Source organism: Haliotis rufescens, unplaced genomic scaffold (genome assembly GCF_023055435.1).
Source record: "Haliotis rufescens isolate VD_foot unplaced genomic scaffold, xgHalRufe1.0.p SCAF_13, whole genome shotgun sequence".
Classification (NCBI taxonomy): Eukaryota; Metazoa; Mollusca; class Gastropoda; order Lepetellida; family Haliotidae; genus Haliotis; species Haliotis rufescens.
In genome coordinates this window covers 30,565,831-30,587,951 of record NW_025963813.1, presented here as the reverse complement: position 1 = coordinate 30,587,951, position 22,121 = coordinate 30,565,831, and the positions used below count along the sequence as shown (strand labels likewise).

The 22,121-nt window shown below is 42.1% G+C and overlaps 1 protein-coding gene across 1 annotated transcript in view; it reads right to left on the bottom strand.

Moving 5' to 3' along the window:
• LOC124117795 (nucleolar complex protein 2 homolog) overlaps positions 1 to 22,121 on the bottom strand; it is a 241,774-nt gene that overhangs the window by 45,289 nt on the left and 174,364 nt on the right. The window lies entirely within an intron of this gene.

Here is a 22,121-nt window from a genome sequence, read left to right as displayed (position 1 = left end):
GTCATCTATATCCCCCACCCATTTTAACACGTTATGGTCCCAAACCAGGTAACTGACCCAACATTTCTCTTAGCCCATGTCAAAATAGCTGCAATGGTAATTCTAAAATAAACATTTATAAAATTCCTTAATATCAAATGGCACCAGTTCAGTATGTGCTTTATATATAGACACGCAATGTTTAGCAAGGAAATATTTAACAGTTTATTTGTTATACTCCATAAGTGAATCCAAACAATATTAAAACTTAAATCCAACTCGTTGTCATGGAAACATGAACAATAAAAATTTCTAAAAGTGCTAAAGGCACCAGTTCAGTATGTGTCTAGTAAACATGCAAAGTTTTGTAAGAAAGTATTTAACGGTTTTTGAGTTACGCTCCAGAAATGAACACTACCCATGTAGAACCTAAGTCCATCTTATTGCCATGGAAATGTGAAAAATAAAAATTTCTAAAATTCCTAAATAGCAGAAGGCACCAGTTCAGCATGAGGCTCATAGACATGTAAAGTTTCGAAGACAAATATTTAACAGTTTCTGAGTTATGCTCCGGAAATGATTTCGGGACGCACACACACATGCACGGACGGACAGAACCCATTTCAATATCCCCCGCCAACTTCGTTGATAACAAGTGCATTTATGTGTCTGTAAATACAAAACATCAACTCCAGGGAATAACCAGTTTGATTATCTGCATATTGGGCAAAACAGTGATGAAATTTATACGAATGGATCATTGAAAATTTGCAGTGGCACCAGGTGTTCGAGGAAAGGGTAATCATGTTATTCACATAGCCTTATAATTACCATGCGTTGTATTAATACAATGTTAATATCAATGAGGAATGTAGACCGCTGGTTTTCTATGAGCACCTGCATGTTTGTGATATTACTATAATATTCTGGCATTGTTTCATTATTATCGTTACTATTTCTAACTGTCATAACGTATAACCTGGTGGGTGTATAAGCACAACAAATTTATTTCATCTTATAAACATTGATGCTTTCCACAACAGGAAATACAACATATATTGTAAGTCTAATGATGTTTTATCGCCAAATTCACATTTTCATTCAAGATTTATTCAACTGTCAAAATGGTAACAAAATTTTCGCAAGTGTCTTAATTATTTGCTCTGAAAATGCAAAATATGTCACAAAAATGCTCTCTGTCATGTTTATCAAATGGACCTATCTTTTAGACAAAGTCAGACATTGAAGTTAATCTCTAATAGAACTATTGGGACTTAACATTACTGTATTTCATTCTGTGTTTATCATCATCATCATCATCATCATCATCATCATCATCATCATCGTCACCATCATATTTCTCCTAAATGAAGTTATTTTGTACTCTGCCCTATATGAGTGTCTGCACAATAACATTCTTGACCAAGTTTGAAAGCTCCTGTTTGTTCACCTGAAGCAATACAATGTTTTTGACTGTTTTCTGGATTGTCTGGTTCAGAGGTGTCATAATGGATTGTCGGGTGGTCAAGGCTCGGGTGGTCAAGAATCGGTGACTTGACTGATGGCGCGTCAACATGTCCAGACAAATCACAATATCAATCAGTGGATTGTCTATTCCAGACTCGATAATTTACAGATCGCAGTCAAATAGCTGGAATATTGCTGAGTGAGGCATTAACAACAAACAAATAAACCTAAGATTTGCACAGGCACATATTGACCAGGGCAGCATATTGGCCACCATGCAGTCCTCGCCCTATGACCTCAGGCTGACCTAGAGGGGGCGATCCAAAGGTCAGATGGCCAGAGATGATACTCCAGCCCTTAACCCATTTTCTTGACCAGCAGCCACTGACCCACATGAGGTACAACTCAATACAACATTATAACATTGCAGCCTCCCCCACTCTCTCTCTTTCTCTCTCTCTCTTTCTCTCTCTCCCCCTCACTCTCTATTTCTCTCCCTCTCTCTCTCTATTTCTCCCTCACTCTCTTTTTCTCTCTCCCCTCACTCTATTTCTCCCTCTCACTCTCTCTCTCTCCCCCTCTCTCTATTTCTCCTTTTCTCTCTATTTCTCCCTCTCTCTCTCTCTATTTCTCCCCTACTCTCTCTCTTTCTCTCTCTCCCCTCACTCTCTCCTTCTCTCTCTTTTTCTCCCTCTCTCTCCATTTCTCCCTCTCTCTCTATTTCTCCCTCTCTCTATTTCTCCTCACTCTCTCTCTTTGTCTCTCCCCTCACTCTCTATTTCTCCCTCTTTCTCTCTCCATCTCCCTCTGTTTAATTCCTCCCTCTCTCTCCCCTCTCTATTTCTCCTTTTCTCTCTATTTCTCCCTCTCGCTCCCTCTCTCCCTATTCTCTTTTTCTCTCTTTCTCTCTCTTTATTTCTCCCTCCCTCCTCAATCTCTCTTTTTTATCTCTCTCTCTCTCTATCTCCCTCTCTCTGCAAATAAATACCCTCCCCTTATGTTTAGCATATTTTTGGATGACCCTCCCCATGTCCTTGTACTTTTTTTTCAAGATTCTTCGTAAAAAGACTAAATGCCAAAGCACCATAAATTTTATTATATATGTCATTTTTTATGACCCCACCCCCTCATCCCCAACAACAAATGTCCGGTCCCTAAGTTCACAAAAACAACAGTTGATAAGTTGTTTAAGAACTTTCAAATCTTTCTCACTCTCTTGACCCAGTGCATGAGCAACAGCTTATTAAACTACGTTATTGCCCTTCTTACCAATAATCAGGTGGACGTCAATTTGTGAGATTGCAAAAATCTAATAAAGACAATCTAATAACATTAACTGACACTATTAGGAGATCAACTTCATTTTACAATAGCAGCGACATTTTGGTGTAGATTCTAACGCCCTCATGAAACCGTGAAATAACAATACACAATGGCCTGAAGCAATGAGATCAAGGTGATATCATCGCAGGACCCCATCTTCCGAAGTGGTGAGACCGAGACGTGTAGAATGTGTGATCGTCACTCTCTGTACACACAAACTAAGACTCCATGAATTTGTTCGATTGGCGTGAGATCAGTGGGGAATTGCCTCTGTCGGTACATGTGTACTCCATTATCCCCCCTGCTGGTGGAGGTCGCTGTGGTGACCATTAATGGGGAAGAGACAATGAACAATCAGTAGTCAGCAAGCAGATTAGATCAACTGACAGTGAGTGAGAGCGTAACTGTGTATGTACATTGCATGTTTGTTTGTTTGTTTGTTTGTTGTTTAAAGCAACACTCAGCAATATTCCAGCTATTTGATAGCAGACTGTAAATAATCCAGTCTGGACCAGACAATCCAGTGATTGACATCATGAGCAACGATCCATGCAGAGACCATGTACGTATATGGTCTCTGATCCACGCAATTGGGATACGATGACATGCATCAACCATGTCAACATGTCTGACCACTTGATCCCGTTAGTCACCTCTTACGACACGCAAAGTCACCTCTTACGGCAAGCAAAGTCACCTCTTACGGCAAGAATGGGTTGCTGAAGACCTATTCTACCCTGGATCTTCACTGGTTTTCAGATTTGTGGGCGTTATTAAGTACTTGAATAATTTTGGAATAGCAGCATTAGCTATTAACACACAATGCCATTTAGAAAGTGGTCAACTGTAACAAATGTTATATTTGGGATAAACACTTTCTCTGTAAAGTACACATTCTAGTACTTTTGGGGTTGTTGGGTTGAGTACTAGAATCTTTACTGAGAAAGTGTTATCCCAAATATAACATTTGTTTACAGAATGAGCGCCTGCAAAACTGAAAAAATACAACATGCTGTTTATCAACACTTACAAACAAAAGTTACCATTAGTTTTCCAAAGCAACTCTCATGGTTGTGAATGAGTGAGTGAGTTGGGTTTGACACCACTTTTGAACAGTATTCCAGTTATATCACATCTTGTCAGCTTAATATGGGAGGAAATCCCGAAGTGATGCAGGTCTCAGATGTTAAAACTTTGGTGAAATCTACAATCAAGGGTATGGTGCTGTCAAACCTAGAAACATGATCAACCTATTCGAACCCATGGTCATAGGTTGCTGACATGCCCAAGGGATGGAACTCTGCACTGCAAATTGCAGCGCCTTAGAACTCCCCGTGTCTAAGGAACACAACTTTCCACACTGAATTTAAGTGCCTTAGATGACTGGGCCACCTGTGCCCCCTAAGGATCAAGAAGATTGTTTATAATAAGATAAGATTTATAATAATAAAGTGTGTTTGTCTTGGTTGTTCTACACTGCACTCAGCAATATCAAATAATCGAGTCTGCACTAGACAATCCAATGACTGATATTATGAACAACGATCAACAACCTCGGGTACGCCTGACCACCCGATCCAACTGGTCGCCTCTAACGACCAGCTTAGGTTGCTAGGGAACAATTCTAACTCATGAACCCCACGGGTCTTATAATAACAAAGGCAGACATGACAGCAATACATCACACTGAACGCATACTACTTCCCTTCCAACTTAACAAAAGTCGTTAATTCCTATCTCCATATTAATGACGAAATATGTGTCACGGCATTGAAGGAGTCCTAGTTCCCCTGTTGGGTCACTATGTAGTCAATCACCCTACATTAAACACGATCAATATTCACACGAGCTCCGTCAGGGGGCTCATCTCCTCATCCTGGCAATTACTCGGCAACAATTTCAACACTTAAGTCAACAGTGATTCAAACAAGAGCATCTGAAAACATCTGGTAAATGTTCAACAAAGCTGTGTTTATTATCCACGTTTAAAATACGGGTTCAGATCATGTGACTGTCTTTGTGGTCTTGTGGATAGAGCGTCTGCCTGGAGAGTGGAAGGTAGGAGGTTTGATCCCCCGATGTGTCATACAAAAGGATGGTACTTGTTGTTGCCCTGCCTGATGCTCGGCATTTTTGGGATGAAACAAGGACTGGTGGGCATGGATTCTGTGTCTGAGGGAGGTATCCGTTTGAAAATGTGACATGGTATCTCAGTGGGTTAGTACTATATAACTGGCATTTGTCTGTACAATAAAGTGACAAAGTCCTTTCCATATCCAATATCTGCATGCATGCATGCACACACGCTAGCACCATTTCAGCAAGTACCATCTTTAAACGTCTTTTGGTATGACGCGGCCTTCCACTCTCCGGGCGGATGCTCTGTCACTAGACCACGGAGGCCATTACCGGTACATTGTAACAAAGCCTTACAAAGTCTACTATGAAAAAATAATATATTCTTGTCATCTTTCTATTTATGTAAACTATATCATGATCAAGCTGTCTATATGTATACTTTATGAAATCATTATTTTGATTTTGGTTTTTCATGTATAGTACTCAAATGAGTGAGTGAGTGAGTGAGTGAGCTTTTACGCCGCTTTTAGCAATATTCCAGCAATATCAAGGCAGGGGGACACCACAAATGGGCTTCACACATTGTACCCATGTCGGGAATCGAACCCGGGTCTTCGGCGTGACGAGGGAACGCTTTAACCACTAGGCTACACGACCGCCCCACTACCCAAATGAAGTTCAAGAACAGCCGAATGTTTATATGACTATATTTAATCTGCCTTCCCATTGTGGGCGTTCGTTAATTTGGTTTTAGTGGTATATACACATATATTCCATTAAAACATCAGCAATTCCATCTTTCATAAAACATTTGCTTATATGTGGGACGTCGAAAAAAGTTTTAATTGGCAATATTTTTTGTATTTGTCATTCTGCTTGGCACTACCGGTAAATGAATTTATTTGTTGAAAAACCTTTAATATTTAATCTTCATAGAACGATGTGGAATTACTTTCATTTTTTTCCATAAATTTATCTTTAAACAAAACATTGATTCTATACTCACGCCAAAATCTACGTGAACCAAAGAAACCTATATAGAGTATACTACACTCATTCTCGTAAGATATAATTTTTCTAGGACCGAGCGAAAGCGAGGTCCTATACCATAGAAAGTTCACGAATTTGGTAAAAATGGTATCTAACAAGAATGAGTGTGGTATTTTATTGATTACCTACCTCAAATATGCATTTACGTGAAGTACATAAAAAGTGTGACAGACCAAACTGAAACCAGTTGCAAATCTGGTTGCGCATGAATATTGACATATGCCCAAATATGGGAATTTTTGACATTTCTATGCATACGCATTAACAACATGTTCCTGCTGTTGTGTATGCAAACATGACATCATCAACACTCAAGATCGTATTTTATGAATTTATTCAACTCATGGTAATTCAACCATATTGTTCTAAGTACTCAGGACACCTGTAAGAAAATCTAAAAACTAGTAATCAGTCAAGTGTTACCATAGAATGTCTTTAGTCTTATCACAATATACTGCACATGATTTCCAAACTATAACACTGATCCTGCACGAGACAAATGGTGCACCTCGAGTCATGGATCTATGACGTCACATGTGATGTGTACAGGAGCGTCGGTTCACACAATTACTAGTAAAAATGGCCATGAAATTTATACAAACACATTCTTAAATATTCCAATTTATTTAATGTCAGTCAACTTCCTTCAGGCCAAAAGTCTTTAATGTTATCTGCCTTTACCACTTACAGAGCCTCTGGGGCCATGGCAGTCAATGAGAGTTACTTCCCTTGATGCCAAGAGCATGGAAGGCTAATTATCTCCCCTTATTACAGCCGCCTCTTAAGCCAGTCATCATACACATTGACCCCAGTTTGCCTCCAGACTGCTTTCAGATCAGACAGGAGGATAAGAAGGAAGGAATGGCTGTCAGCATCAGTAGGTGATGTGTCTGTAGGTCACGCTGCTCTACCATGTCGCTGGTTCAGTTATCCCTGCTTATAATTCAGCCATTGATACAATTGCAGAACAAAACATGTCTTGGGTACAACAATTGGTATTTTGTGTGGTATTTTTTTCTTTTTCTCGTTCTCTTAAATGTGATCGCTAAAATGCTGGAAAATATTCTCAAATTTGGTACCCCACACGAATAAAACAGTTGTTCATTGTACATCCGAATTTTGTAAAATATAACGTATTAAAAAGTAGTCTGGCTCCCCGTCAGAGAAAACAATTGTATGCCTTGAAGCACAAACTAAAAGAAATTCTGCTCAAGTTTCAAGCACCTTCCTACCCACCCAAGAAATCACAAGCCTTCAGTGAAACATGTTAAATCCAAATGCAGGATTATACTGGAATATTTCACCCTCTCCCGGGAGCATTAGCAATGTTGGTCATGATAAACCAGTTACAATGATCCGTGTTTCGACCTTGACCAATGTGAAACTAAAGAAGGCAGCAATGAAAGTGGCCTTGGACCTAATTATCTGGAAGACATGATATGTTGTCAAGACAGCATTGGTCCCAACGTTCCTAATCTTCAATGTCTGGGCCTTAATTACTAAACCTTCCAGGACAATGTTCTAAAAATCCTCAGGTTCATACCGTATTCGGCGTAATAAGCGCCCAGCTCTAATAAGCGCCCACAGCGATATTTACTAATATATTGGCTAGTGAACAATCCCAATCAGCACCCCTTCTGATTGATCAATGCACACCAGGCTTATTTTTTCGTTTATAATACGCACTCGTGTGCTATATCACCCTTATTTATGGGCAATTAAATTCTTGAAAAATATATCTGTTGTATGTAAACATTTCAGGCTGTTAGCATAAACCACGAAATTTACGGTCTTTCAACTCAAAATAGTATTCTAATAAGCTAATCTAATTTCTAATTTTGAGAGCGCCCTGGGCGCTTATTACGGTAAGTGGGTTCAAAAACACATCAATCAGATCCATACTCATGTTTACTTGGGATTAAAACATGTTTTAATCCTCTCATTGCATATGTGCATTAAAGCATATAAAGCTAGCCATGTATTATATTAACCATAAATTCATAGCTACCGGGAAATGTATGTTCTTTCCTTCCCATTTCATTGATTGGCATTTACACTTCTATCATTCTACTGCATTGTTTTGGAGGCTGCTCTTACCAGAGTAATGTCAAATGAAATAAGGCCTCTAAAACTAAATGCATTGTTCCCTGATTGTGCTGAAGAAAGGCGTTTGGTTATCTGTACCCTTGGAATAAAAGCTTAAAGTATCTAGGGCCCATGCTACAGCAGCAAGATTGTTAAAGAGTTCTTTATATTTTCTGTCAAATAAATTTAATTTCTTGTAGATCAATTGCTATTCTAAAAATATATCACTACATGAAGCTGTTCCGAAACTGAACAAATGCACATCCAGTCTTGACATTCGACTTAAAAAAATCAGTTTCAAAATAAACCTTTTTCATTTTCTTCAACACTCTTGACCAATTTTCAGGGAATAAGATAGGCATTTGCGATGTCAAAAATACCATTCCGGTATAAAAAAATAAGTCTCAGCCAATGAAACAGCAAACCAGTTAAAAAGACACATCCAACCTTGACTGTCATTTATCACGTTTTCTTACAACTATTTATTGTAACAAGCTGGAGGTGTTGTCAGTGGCAACGGAGCAATGTCACATGGCACTGCTGTGTGCTGTATTGTGTCCTTGGCTGTGTTGCACAGATCATAACGATGCAAAGCAGCGCATGTTGATGTTCGTATCATACATGCTCATGGCCGTATCGCCCGAGTGCAACTGTGATTAAATGATTGATCACAGACAGACATCTTTTCATGTCAAGGACTTATTAACATATAATAATGAATGCAATATCAATATCATCATCTAATTATTCACCCTAAACCATCATTCCACCCACCACTGACAGGGGCACGAGCATGCTAGGTTAACCGGTTAGAAACTTCTTTATGTTCTGGCAATATATGATATACATAGTTTCGCCAAGATTTTGTCAGTTGGACTTATAACTGAATTAATTTTATATTGTTCATGCTCCTTGCTATCACATTCTGTTGTGCACACACCTTCCTGTTATCACATACTGTTCTACACACACCTTCCTGTTATCACATACTGTTCTGCATGCACCTTCCTGTTATCACATACTGTTCTGCACACACCTTCCTGTTATCACATACTGTTCTGCACACACCTTCCTGTTATCACATTCTGTTGTGCACACACCTTCCTGTCATCACATACTGTTCTACACACACCTTCCTGTTATCACATACTGTTTTGCATGCACCTTCCTGTTATCACATACTGTTCTGCACACACCTTCCTGTTATCACATACTGTTCTACACACACCTTCCTGTTATCACATACTGTTCTGCACACACCTTCCTGTTATCACATACTGTTCTGCACACACCTTCCTGTTATCACATACTGTTCTGCACACACCTTCCTGTTATCACATACTGTTTTGCATGCACCTTCCTGTTATCACATACTGTTGTGCATGCACCTTCTTTTTATCACATACTGTTCTGCATGCACCTTCTTTTTATCACATACTGTTCTGCATGCACCCTCTTGTTGTCACATGCTGTTGTACATGCACCTCCTTTTATCACATACTGTTTTGCATGCACCTTCCTGTTATCACATACTGTTTTGCATGCACCTCTTGCTATCACATACTGTTGTGCATGCACCTTCTTTTTATCACATACTGTTCTGCATGCACCTTCTTTTTATCACATACTGTTCTGCATGCACCCTCTTGTTGTCACATGCTGTTGTACATGCACCTCCTTTTATCACATACTGTTGTGCATGCACTTTCTTGATATCACATACTGTTTTGCATGCACCTCTTGCTATCACATACTGTTGTGCATGCACCTTCTTGTTATCACATACTGTTGTGCATGCACCTTCTTGTTATCACATACTGTTGTGCATGCACCTTCTTGCTATCACATACTGTTGTGCATGCACCTTCTTGCTATCACATACTGTTGTGCATGTAGATACAAAGGTGAGCGTATGCTGCCCCAATGGTGGCACCTGTCACAAATACATGCAAAGGCAAGTCAATTCTTCCCCTTTAAAAACACAGGAACAGATGGTACAAGTCAAAATAGTGAATTGCATCACTAATGCGTCAAATGTGGAATTATTCTCCTCAGGTCTACCATGAAACACATTTTAAATAGAAAATAATTCAATTTCCAAGGCATGTAATATGCAATGATGCATATATTCCGCTACACAAGGTCACATGAACCCTGTATTCTGAATGTGGATCTCTGTGAACACTTGGCAGACAAATCGGTTAGCGCCATGAGCACAGACATGCCATGATATGTCAGTAGGTCAGTGTTCTGAGTGACACGGAACGGAGACAAGTGGGACAGGTTGTACAGAGTAGTGAACTCCGTGTCATGCATATACAGGTAGACATAGGCAGCACCTGATTCGCACAAACCGTAAATGCCGTATTTAGTGCACTGCTCCAAAAACAAACCCGACACTTCTAGACCACTCAGGAAGTTTGTTCTTTTTTAACACTGCACTTAGTAATTTTGCAGCTATATCGAAAATTGAGTCTGGACACCACTATACAGTGATCAATACTAGGGCTGGGACGAGTCCAGATTTACTACCTGGGTACCCACACCCCTATTACCCGACCCTACCCGGGTACCCACTGTTGGTTTCAAAAGATAGGTACAAAAAGTCCGACTGGGAATGGTTTGACCGTAGCCCTGGCAAAATGTACACGTTTTTAAAGAACGATCTGGTCATGCATATACACTGAAGCTGACTGAAGTTTTATCTTTGTTCGAATACATATAAGTCATGAAGAAATGCGAACGTACGTGACTTGTGTAACCATGTAGTTTTAGTGATTTTTTGTCATGAAACAATATATCAAGTGACTATCCGCTGGTCCGGGTAGTCCTGTGGGTACCCGGGTCCAACTAAGTACCCACCCGGCCCGAGTACCCGAGTAACCCGTCCCAGCCCTAATCAATACTGTGATCCATGCCGCCAGGGTACGATCACATGCAATTCACCAAGCCATTGAGTCTGACCACCAGTTCCAACTGTATCAGTTGCTTGGGACTTATTCGAACCCGGAAATGAGATAATGCAAATATGTCATATAGGATGACAAAAAAACCTGAAAAGTCTGGAAGAGATCACTGAGATGGGAAAGACCGAATTCTGACTTTAGACCAAATACTGGAAATACCTGACAACGACAAATGGGGTGTGTTGGCATTTACAATGGTCCAAAATTTAAAATTAAGACATTCAGTCTGAGAAAAAATATACAAAAGAAAGACTGCATGTTTTTTAAAGAAATAAATCCAATTATCCTCAGATATACTGTCTGAGATTGCTATTTACGAAGGTTATTCAACTAGTTCCAACATTAAATACAAAATATAAAGTATAAAATTATCAAATATAGTGTGCATGAAATCATATATCCATGCCTTCAGTGATATATGTAGACTCTGATTATAATATATATACAAAGAATAGTTGCGTACACATCTACAGCATTGCTTTGTTTGTTTGTTGTTTAATGCAGCACTCAGCAATATTCCAGCTATATGACGGCAGACTGTAAATAATCAAGTCTTGACCAGACAATCCAGCAATTGACATCATGAGCATCGATTCACGCAATTGGGATCGATTACATGCTTCAACCAAGTCAGCGAGCCTGACCAACCGATCTCGTTAATCGCCTCTACGACAAGCATAGTCGCCTTTTACTGCAAGCATGGGTGGCTGAAGACCTATTCTACCCAGATCTTAATGGGTCTACAGCATTGCTAGTAGACTTGCAGAAGTCTCTAAGGCAATAATTATTAAAATATTAAAATTTCTAAATTATATAAATAATAACAAGTTGTCCCTATAAAAGACTGGCGGCCTTAGCACTGTCCACTTAGCTAGACTTGCCAATCATAAAGATAGAATTACTATAAGGACTTATGATTCAGTTCAGACTTGGAGCAAGGCTACATTGTTTGGTACATCCTCCAGACCTCCAGGACACAATGTGTAACATCAGCTGTATCTCATTCCTGGATGGTTTGATATGAGGTTATGCTGTCCCTGCTGTCAGCCATTTAGATGCGAGTAGGCACATTAAACATCAATATTGCCCTTGTGTAACAAGTGATTATTTTGTAAATGAAAGGAACTAAACTGCTGTTTGTTCCAATCCACAACAAGACAATCAGAGGGTGGGAGAGTGGGAGAGTGGGTGGATGGGTTGGTGGGAGAGTGGGTGGATGGGTTGGTGGGAGAGTGGGTGGATGGGTTGGTGGGAGAGTAGGAGGATGGGTGGATGGGTTGGTTGGAGAGTGGGTGGATGGGTTGGTGGGAGAGTGGGTGGATGGGTTGGTGGGAGAGTGAGAGAGTGGGTGGATGGGTTGGTGGGAGAGTGGATGAATGGGTTCGTGGGAGAGTGGGAGAGTGGGTGGATGGGTTGGTGGGAGAGAGGGTGGATGGGGTGGTGGGAGAGTGGGTGGATGGGCTGGTAGGAGAGTGGGAAAAATAGGTGGATGGGTTGGTGGGAGAGTGGGAGAGTGGGTGGATGGGTTGGTGGGAGAGAGGGTGGATGGGGTGGTGGGAGAGTGGGTGGATGGGCTGGTAGGAGAGTGGGAAAGTGGGTGGATTGGTTGGTGGGAGAGTGGGTGGATGGGTTGGTGGGAAAGTGGGAGAGTGGATGAATGGGTTCGTGGGAGAGTGGGTGGATGGGGTGGTGGGAGAGTGGGTGGATGGGTTGGTAGGAGAGTGGGAGAGTGGGTTGATGGGTTGGTGGGTGATTGGGAGAGTGGGTGGATGGGTTGGTAGGAGAGTGGGAGAGTGGGTGGATGGGTTGGTGGGAGAGTGGGAGAGTGGGTGGATGGGTTGGTAGGAGAGTGGGAGAGTGGGTGGATGGGTTGGTGAGAGAGTGGGTTGATTGGTTGGTGGGAGAGTGGGAGAGTGGGTGGATGGGTTGGTCAGAGAGTGGGAGAGAGGGTGGATGGGTTGGTGGGAGAGTGGGAGTGTGGGTGGATGGGTTGGTAGGAGAGTGGGAGAGTGGGTGGATGGGTTGGTGGGAGAGTGGGTGGATGGGTTGGTGGGAGAGTAGGAGGATGGGTGGATGGGTTGGTTGGAGAGTGGGTGGATGGGTAGGTGGGAGAGTGGGTGGATGGGTTGGTGGGAGAGTGGGAGAGTGGGAGAGTGGGTGGATGGGTTGGTGGGAGAGTGGGAGAGTGGATGAATGGGTTGATGGGTTGGTGGGAGAGTGGGAGAGTGGGTGGATGGGTTGGTGGGAGAGAGGGTGGATGGGGTGATGGGAGAGTGGGTGGATGGGTTGGTAGGAGAGAGGGAAAGTGGGTGGATGGGTTGGTGGGAGAGTGGGTTGATGGGTTGGTGGAAGAGTGGGAGAGTGGGTGGATGGGTTGGTGGGAGAGTGGGAGAGTGGGAGAGTGGGTGGATGGGTTGGTAGGAGAGTGGGAGAGTGGGAGAGTGGGAGGGTGGTCGCGTCCAAGATTATTGCACTATTGTAGCCTTGTGCATTAACATGTGTGTGTGGTTACTTGTTCTAGTCCAGGCTGATGCGGATTTATAGTGCAAGCCCACTGAGATACCATGCTGCAGTTTAACATGAATTCCTTCCGCTCTCCCAGGGCGGATGTTCCACCGCTGGATCACGAAGACGGTCTGAGAAGTTGGGTGGGAGAGTGGGTGGGATGGTGGGTTGGTTAGAAAATGAGCAAATACGTTTAATTAAATGCTGCCTTAAGCACTATTTTATTTATGATGTGTAAACATAGAAGGAAAGCACATTTAAACTGAGGTGTAGAAGCTTGCAAGGTTTGTTATGTTTTACAGTGAAAACTTTAGTTATGAGTGAGTGAGTGAGTATGGTTTTACGCTCTACTATTATCATGGCAGGGACACCAAGAAGGGACTTCCAAATTGCAGTCCCTCAGACTTGAACCCTGGCTCTCAGATTCAGGAGTGAACACTTTAACCACTAGGCCGTCTCACCACTCCAGACAAGACAATGAGTCTTTATGACTTTGTAATACAACAAATATTAACATTCAAATAATAAAAATGAAACAAATCAGTTTTGTATTTCTAGATCCTTCAATCCTTCAAACAAATAACCTTAATAAATCATAACACAAATAAATCTAAAACTACCATTTCTGTTTTTGAGGGGGTCATACTCTATTTTGAGTCAAAATATAGTCCATGAAATCTTTTATCACACAATACCTTTTTATCATCTAAAATTAAAAAAGAAATTCTTGATGTGTAATTGAGCTGGCTAGACTTGCTCTTATATAAATCTGGATTAGTTTTGTTTTCATAAAATATATATTCCACATGGTGCAGACTAGGGCCTGTGTAGAATATGAACATGAAGATCTACCATACTTGAGTCAAGCTGAAGGACTCAGCCATGACACTACTGATACAAATATTTCACGAAGTTCATTGACTCGACTGTGAGGGTTGAACAAGAAGAGGAGTTGGCCGAGTGCCAGAAAGCAGCCTGACATTTTGTAGCAATTTTGCCACATGTTCCAGCAAGGCATGATGGGAATGCAGCAGATAATTAACATGTACAACCCACCACAGAATACACACATGCGATGATATGTGTAACATTTATGAAAACACAGATTGCGGGTGAAGTGGAGTTGGGGAGAGCTGGGAGGGGAATGAAAAAATGACAATGAAAGAGGGGGTTGCAAAAACTATATTTTTCCAAAGATTATAATAGGTTTATTTCTGTGATAAGATGGTGATAATAATGCGTTGTACTGATCAATTTCAACCTACAAATAACACAGAAACATCAAATGACCTTGAAATCTCACCTAAGGTGAAAGAACATTATTTTACATTTTTGGAACATCGCTTTTTTACAACTTTCATCCAGTTTGGCGTGGCATGGGGAAATGTATATGTCAAAACCATGCAATAAATATATAACCTCGCTGTTTATAGAACCAACAGATGCACAGTAAGTAATTCTACACATCATGATAAGGTAAAACAGTTGCACAGATCTAAAAGCCATTTGCTAAGCTACATATGAAATTAGCCAGTAAAAGCTGTTTTTTAAGAGTCAGTAATTTGTGGCATACATCTTTTTATACACGTCTCGTTATAAGATATGGAAATAGTTCAGCCATATTTCCACTCTCTTAGCAACTCCTCAAGATCCTACCTACGTGATTTCTTCACTACTTTGTTGCCACCGTATAGTATTATATGTACATCTGTTTAACATTTCACCATGTGAATAAAGACAGATAGATACATGACTGATGAGCACGTCTGCCATTTGTTTGGACTTTTTTGACACCATTGCACATTCCTGCTCCAACAATTTTGCTACAAAAACATGCACCCTTTACTTTCCGGTCTACAGACAGTTTGGCACCAAGTGAGAAGACACAGATTCATAGTATCAGTTAGATGGGTGTGACGTCTGCTTCATAATTTGACCGTCTGCTCCGCCCTGATTCCAGTTAGCTGGCTGCTCCAGTGACCCAGTGCCCGTCTGGAATGTGCACTAAGTCAGGGAGGCTGTCTAAATATGGCTGTCTTATAAGCACTGTGCCTCTCCCAATGTAAATGGTTGTCTCGTTTGCTCCGAAAAATCAATGGCTCTGGTTGTCTTAGCAGATACGCCAATATTGTTCCTGTTTCTCCAGGTCCTGTGAAACAATCCCCAAGTCCTCTGCCCTTGAATAATAATATTATCCAATAACTCACCCTGAAGTGTCAGAGAGACATAACTGAAATACCATGTCAGATAGATGTTTGATAATATCTGAAGGCAAGAAATTCTTGTTAAAGGGATTGCTTAAGGATCCTCTCAAGTAAAAGCTGCTTTTTCTACAGCTATTAGTTACAACGCTGTATACAAATGATTAAATCCTGTTACCAAACCTACGATTGTTTTATTCACAGCTTGATCACGGAAAGTACCATCAATCACTCCGACCTTCGTTTCATGCCCATATATGGTAGTGAATACGGCAACCAATCAGAAAAAGGTTCCACAGTATTCATCAATGCTCCAAGGCCCGATTGTGGTTCGTTGGAAGTCTACTCAACACAGGCATTATATCAACGCCTGGATCCTGTTGGGGGTTGCAGGGTGAATACAATATCGAAACAATTTATAACAGTTATGTATTTCAACCTGAAATGGCCTTTCATTATGAGGCTGCTTGGGTCTTCAGGGTCTGACTGGACCCAAGAGGATTTTGTGATCAAAAGACAGATCCTCAGTGAGAGGGTTTAAAAAAACCTGAAATCAGACAAGCAGCTGAATATGATTAATACAAGAGTTCATAAATATTAATCAAGTCCTAATTATAGGGATCTATCATTATTTGAAAAATTTGGGTCAAATTACAGGCCGTTAGTATCCAGTTTGTTACTAAGATCAGAATATCATCATTAAGGTAAGGCTGAATCAGAGATTGGTATATGGTGTCAGACTAAATCTACTGACATCTCTCTCAGGAACACCAGGTGTCAGAAGTCGAAACAAGAGTACACCACATAGTGAGTGAGTTGGTTTTACGCAAATTTTAGCAAAAATATCACAGTAGGGGAACTTGGAAAATGGGCTTCAAACAATGTACCCTGTGTGGGGAATCGAACCTGGGTCTTCAGCATAACAAGCAAACACTTTCACCATTCTCCAACTAACGTTTTTGAGCTAATTTGTCCTCATTGGGAAGCGGACAGACGGAAAGACGGAAGGACGGCCTGATGTAAGAACTCTGTTCCTATATCAGATGTATGTACATGTGTGATGTTTTTTCATATTTTCCAGTTTTCTATTATTTGTTTTCTCCTTCTATGAACCCAAAAATGCAAACCTGTATTTGGTGGTAGTTTTGCGAAAAAATTTATTTCAAGATCTTTTCGGAGATTAGTACAGAGCATATTCCTTATGGAACCCACCAAATCTTTTCTTTTAAACTGATAATTCACTGCCTTAAGCCATATGAAAGCCACATAGCCATTGGTTAATTCTCTACCATCAGCCAATCAGATTGTGTGTTTTTTTGTCACATTGTCAAAACAAAAGAATGAAGTGAAGTTATATTTGTACATTTTGACAGTTCATTAAGCCATTTTTTCATTCTTTCGCATTATGTCAAGTTTCTTTAGTGTAACAATTGTGAAAAGTCCTTTAAACTTGTCAAGTGAGTGAGTGAGTTGGGTTTAACGCGGCTTTTAACAGTATTCCAGTTATATCATGACATGTCAGCTTAATGTGGGAGGAAAGCCCGAAGTGATGCAGGTCTTAGACGTTTACCACTTCGGTGAAACCCACAAGCACGGGTATGGTGCTGACAAACCTAGAAACATAATTGGGGCGAACTGGGATTCGAACCCACAATCATAGGTTTCTGGCGTGCCCAAGGGACGCAACTCTGCACAGCGAATTGCGGCGCCTTAGACGACTGGGCCACCCGTGCCCCCTAACCTTGTCAAGTGTAACTGTCATGACTTTGTAGGCAACCTACAATATTAAATTGTTTCTCTTGATAAATTGAACAAATTAGTTTTCTTGCTTCTTCCCTCTCCTGTATGTAACCATTCAAAACACCATTTCCCATAAAACACATTATTGATTTGGTCCCTGCAGATATTGAGAGTTCTGGGTCAGGTTACCCACAATCCATTAGCGCAGTGGGCCTTGCTTCAGGAAACCCTTGGGACCTATATCACTGACATATGAAATGTCATGCATTTTTTTCATGTCGTCATTGACCTCATTCCCTTGGCAATAAGAAGCACTGTATTAGGTTTCCTAATTAAATTTGGATCTTCGCAATTGATCACCAGGTAGTTGTGACCTTTCCCTAGGTCACTGAAACCATTAAACCAGCATGACCTGGACGTCGAGGATATGATTTGTTTGTTGTTTAAAGCCGCACTCTGCAATGATTATGGTGGTGGTCTGTAAATAACTTCGGACCAGACAATCCAGTGATTGACAACATGAGCACCGATTTACTCAAAAGGGATCCGATGATATGCATCAACCAAGTCACCAAATCTGGTCAGTCGCCTTTTATGACAAGCATTGGTTGCCAAAGACCAATTCTAACCCAGATCTTCACAGATCCAGTACATTACAGTATGAAACAGGGTCTTTAACATCAGACTGCCTCTGTTGTTTTGTGGTAGAGCGTCCGCCAGGAGAGCGGAAGGTTCTGGGTTTGATCCCTGGCCGCGTCATACCAAAAGACGTTAAGGATGGTTTTTCTAGTTACCCTGTCTGGCGCTCGGCATAAAGAGCTGAAACAAGGACTGGTCGGCTCGGAGTCAGTACACTGTGTCTTAATGGGGTATTCAGGTTAAACTGCAGCATGGTATCTCAGTGGGCTAGCACTATAAAATCGGCATGAGTCAGGACTAGTACAAGCAGCCAAACACACATACACACAACAAAAACAACAACAATAATAATAATAATGAGGCATTTATAAAGCACTTAACTCCATACATGTGTAAGCTTAAAGTGTGTACTACAATGGATCTATGTTTACTTGACTTTTCCTTCTCAGCTCACTGGGGAGTATACAACCCAAGCTGCCTGTGAGGCGCTAGAAGGTTCATCCTACCGGGTACCCACGCACTGCTAGGGGAACAGTGGTATATTTCGAACAAAGTCAGTAACCAAAGGAGAAACCACATGTGCTACACGTGCTTCAGTGTAGGGCTGGACCGAAGCCCTAGAAACTCAAGGTAGCCAAGCAGTCAAACAGGCACAATATTCAATATACACGACACCAAATGTTGTACCAAATAGACATGAAGCTAAACTAAATCATCTAGAATTTGTCACCCAAATTTTACATAAAAGCTACAAACTTTTCCTGTCAATATAATAAGCAATTTCTCATTAACCATAAAACAAATATTGATTAACGAGAATTTAATTGAGGACTGACAGATGTGAACGAGATGCCTAGTGTAGGCAAGTATATCTGCCCTGTGTGTGGGTGTATATTTACTACAACTGAATGTGAGTCCATTAAATGTCACTAGGTCACAGCATGGACATCCAGCCATTTCAGCCTCATATGAAGCGCCTTCTCCCACTCGCTCCCAGAATAGAAAGCACGACTCAAATAATTCAAATACTTTCATCACTTTCATCAAAAACTATCATGAGATTTGTCCTCTCATCTCAATCACACCTACATAAAAGTCAATATTTTATCATTTTCCAAGTCTGTTTTTATTTTTTATTTACTTATCAACTGGAGTATCAGCTTCTATGTACGCAGTTTGTTTTCATGACAGGTTGAATAAATGTTTAATGATAAACATTTTAATAAATGTTTGCTTTTCAAAGTTTAGAGGTCATTAGGAAAGATATTAAAACATCTGTATCTAATTTCATGTCAGCATGAGAATGGCTGGGGGACACAGGTGAGATGGAGGTTGGTGAGGTGGAGGACTGAGGTGGGTGAGGTGAGGAGACGGAGGACTGAGGTGGATGTGGATGAGATGGGTGTGGGTGAGGTGGATGTGGATGAGATGGATGTGGATGAGATGGGTGTGGGTGAGGTAGATGTGGATGAGATGGAGGTGGGTGAGGTAGATGTGGATGAGATGGAGGTGGGTGAGATGGGGAGACGGAGGACAGAGTTGGATGTGGATGAGATGGGTGTGGGTGAGATGGGGTGGGTGAGATGGGGGTGGGTGAGGTGGATGTGGGTGAGATGGATGTGGGTGAGGTGGGGAGACGAGGACAGAGTTGGATGTGGATGAGATGGGTGTGGGTGAGGTGGATGTGGATGAGATGGGTGTGGGTGAGGTGGAGGTGGATGAGATGGGGTGGGTGAGATGGGTGTGGGTGAGATGGGGTGGGTGAGATGGGGGTGGGTTAGGTGGAGGTGGATGAGATGGGGTGGGTGAGATGGGGTGGGTGAGATGGGGGTGGGTTAGGTGGAGGTGGGTGAGCTGGAGTTGGGTGAGGTGGGGAGACTGATGACTGAGGTGGATGTGGATGAGATTGATGTGGGTGAGATGGGGGTGGGTGAGGTGGATGTGGATGAAATGGGTGTGGTGAGATGGGTGTGGGTGAGGTGGGGAGATGGAGGACTGAGGTGGATGTGGATGAGATGGGTGTGGGTGAGATGGGTGTGGCAGAGGTGGAGTTGGGTGAGGTGGGGAGACTGATGACTGAGGTGGATGTGGATGAGATGGATGTGGGTGAGATGGGGTGGGTGAGATGGGGGTGGGTGAGATGGGGTGGGTGAGATGGGGGTGGGTTAGGTGGAGGTGGGTGAGATGGAGTTGGGTGAGGTGGGGAGACTGATGACTGAGGTGGATGTGGATGAGATTGATGTGGGTGAGATGGGTGTGGGTGAGGTGGATGTGGATGAAATGGGTGTGGTGAGATGGGTGTGGGTGAGGTGGGGAGATGGAGGACTGAGGTGGATGTGGATGAGATGGGTGTGGGTGAGATGGGTGTGGCAGAGGTGGAGTTGGGTGAGGTGGGGAGACTGATGACTGAGGTGGATGTGGATGAGATGGGTGTGGGTGAGATGGGTGTGGGTGAGATGGGTGTGGGTGAGGTGGAGTTGGGTGTGGTGGGGAGACGGAGGACAGAGTTGGACATTTGAGTCAGGGTGCGACTGAATCAGGGTGAGGTGGTGAGATAGAGAGCAGAGCTGATGTAGGTGAGATGGGTGAGGTGGATAGATGATGTGGGTGAAGGTGAGGTTTTCTAAGCCCCAAACCAATAACACGGCAGGAACATTGTCAATAAAACAACATTCACTCACCTAATGCCAACAAATTTCTACCCAATAAACCTCAACTGAATAACCTGATGTGCTCTTGTCACAGAACAATCAGATTCTCTCCATATTGTTCTCGCAGCAACTGGCATGCACGATCAGTTGGTCTGGATTTGTTCCAAGACAGTGTGACATTAACCCAAAGACACCCCCACATAAACGGCTCCAGTGTCTAGGGACGCCTATTTCTGTCCGTAGCATTCAACAAATCCATCTCTTTGCGAAATGCAGGTAAGGTAGGGAGGACAGCAGTCTCAACATACAGCCACGATGCATTAACACATGTTGCAGAAGAATATACCGCAATAATCCAGGCAGGAACAACAGAATTTCATACCCTAGAACCCCAAAGTTGGCACAGTTGGTCAGGGACCAGTCATTTATTTCAGGGTTTGGGAGGGCAAGATTACTTTTAATGTGAAAACAAATTATCCCTTGCTTCTTTCCTTCATCTTTTGCCCTCGATCTTTTGTTTTCAGAGTGAGTGAGTGAGTGAGTGAGTGAGTGAGTGAGTGAGTGAGTGAGTGAGTGTTTTGTTTGTTTGTTTGTTTGTTTATTGTTTAACACCGCACTCAGCAATATTCGAGCTATATGATGGCGGTCTGTAAAAAATCAAGTCTGCACCAAACAACTAAGCCAGTGAGCCTGACAACCTGATCCCGTTAGTCGCCTCTTACGACAAGTGAGTAAGTGAGAGTGAATGAGTGAGTGGGTGGGTTTGTTGGACGGATGGATGGATGGATGGATGGGTGGGTGGGTTGGTGTCAGTCAGTCAGTCAGCAATATCACGGCGGGGGACACCAGAAATGGGCTTCAGACATTGTACCCATATGGGGAATCGAACCCAGGTCTTTGGAAGGACGAGTGAACACTTAAACCACCAGGCTACCCCACCATACCCTGAATGCTACTAAAAGAACAGTACTTCCTATAATGAAGAAACAACGATTTGGGTTGGTGGACATAACCTCATTGGCTAAGAATTCAAACCTGGTTACCACATGCATGGTGTATACGGTAATTAATGCATGCTGGGAGTTCCTTTCATTGCGTCTACTCACCGAGAAATATTGCATTTCGCACTGAAAGGGCATTGATGAACAAACCGTTTCATGCTTCCACACAAACAAGGAGGAACATAGCTCACCCACATATTCATTCATATTTACAACTGCAGTCTGATCTTGGTCGTTCTTATAGAAATGGGGGGCATGGGTGGCCCAGTCGTCTAAGGCGCCACGATTCGCTGTGCAGAGTTGCGTCCCCTAGGCAGGCCAGAATCCTATGATTGTGGGTTCGAATTCCGGTTCGCCACGATTATGTTTCTAGGTTTGTCAGCACCATACCCGTGCTCGTGGGTTTCACCGAAGTGGTAAACAGACTTTTTCTAA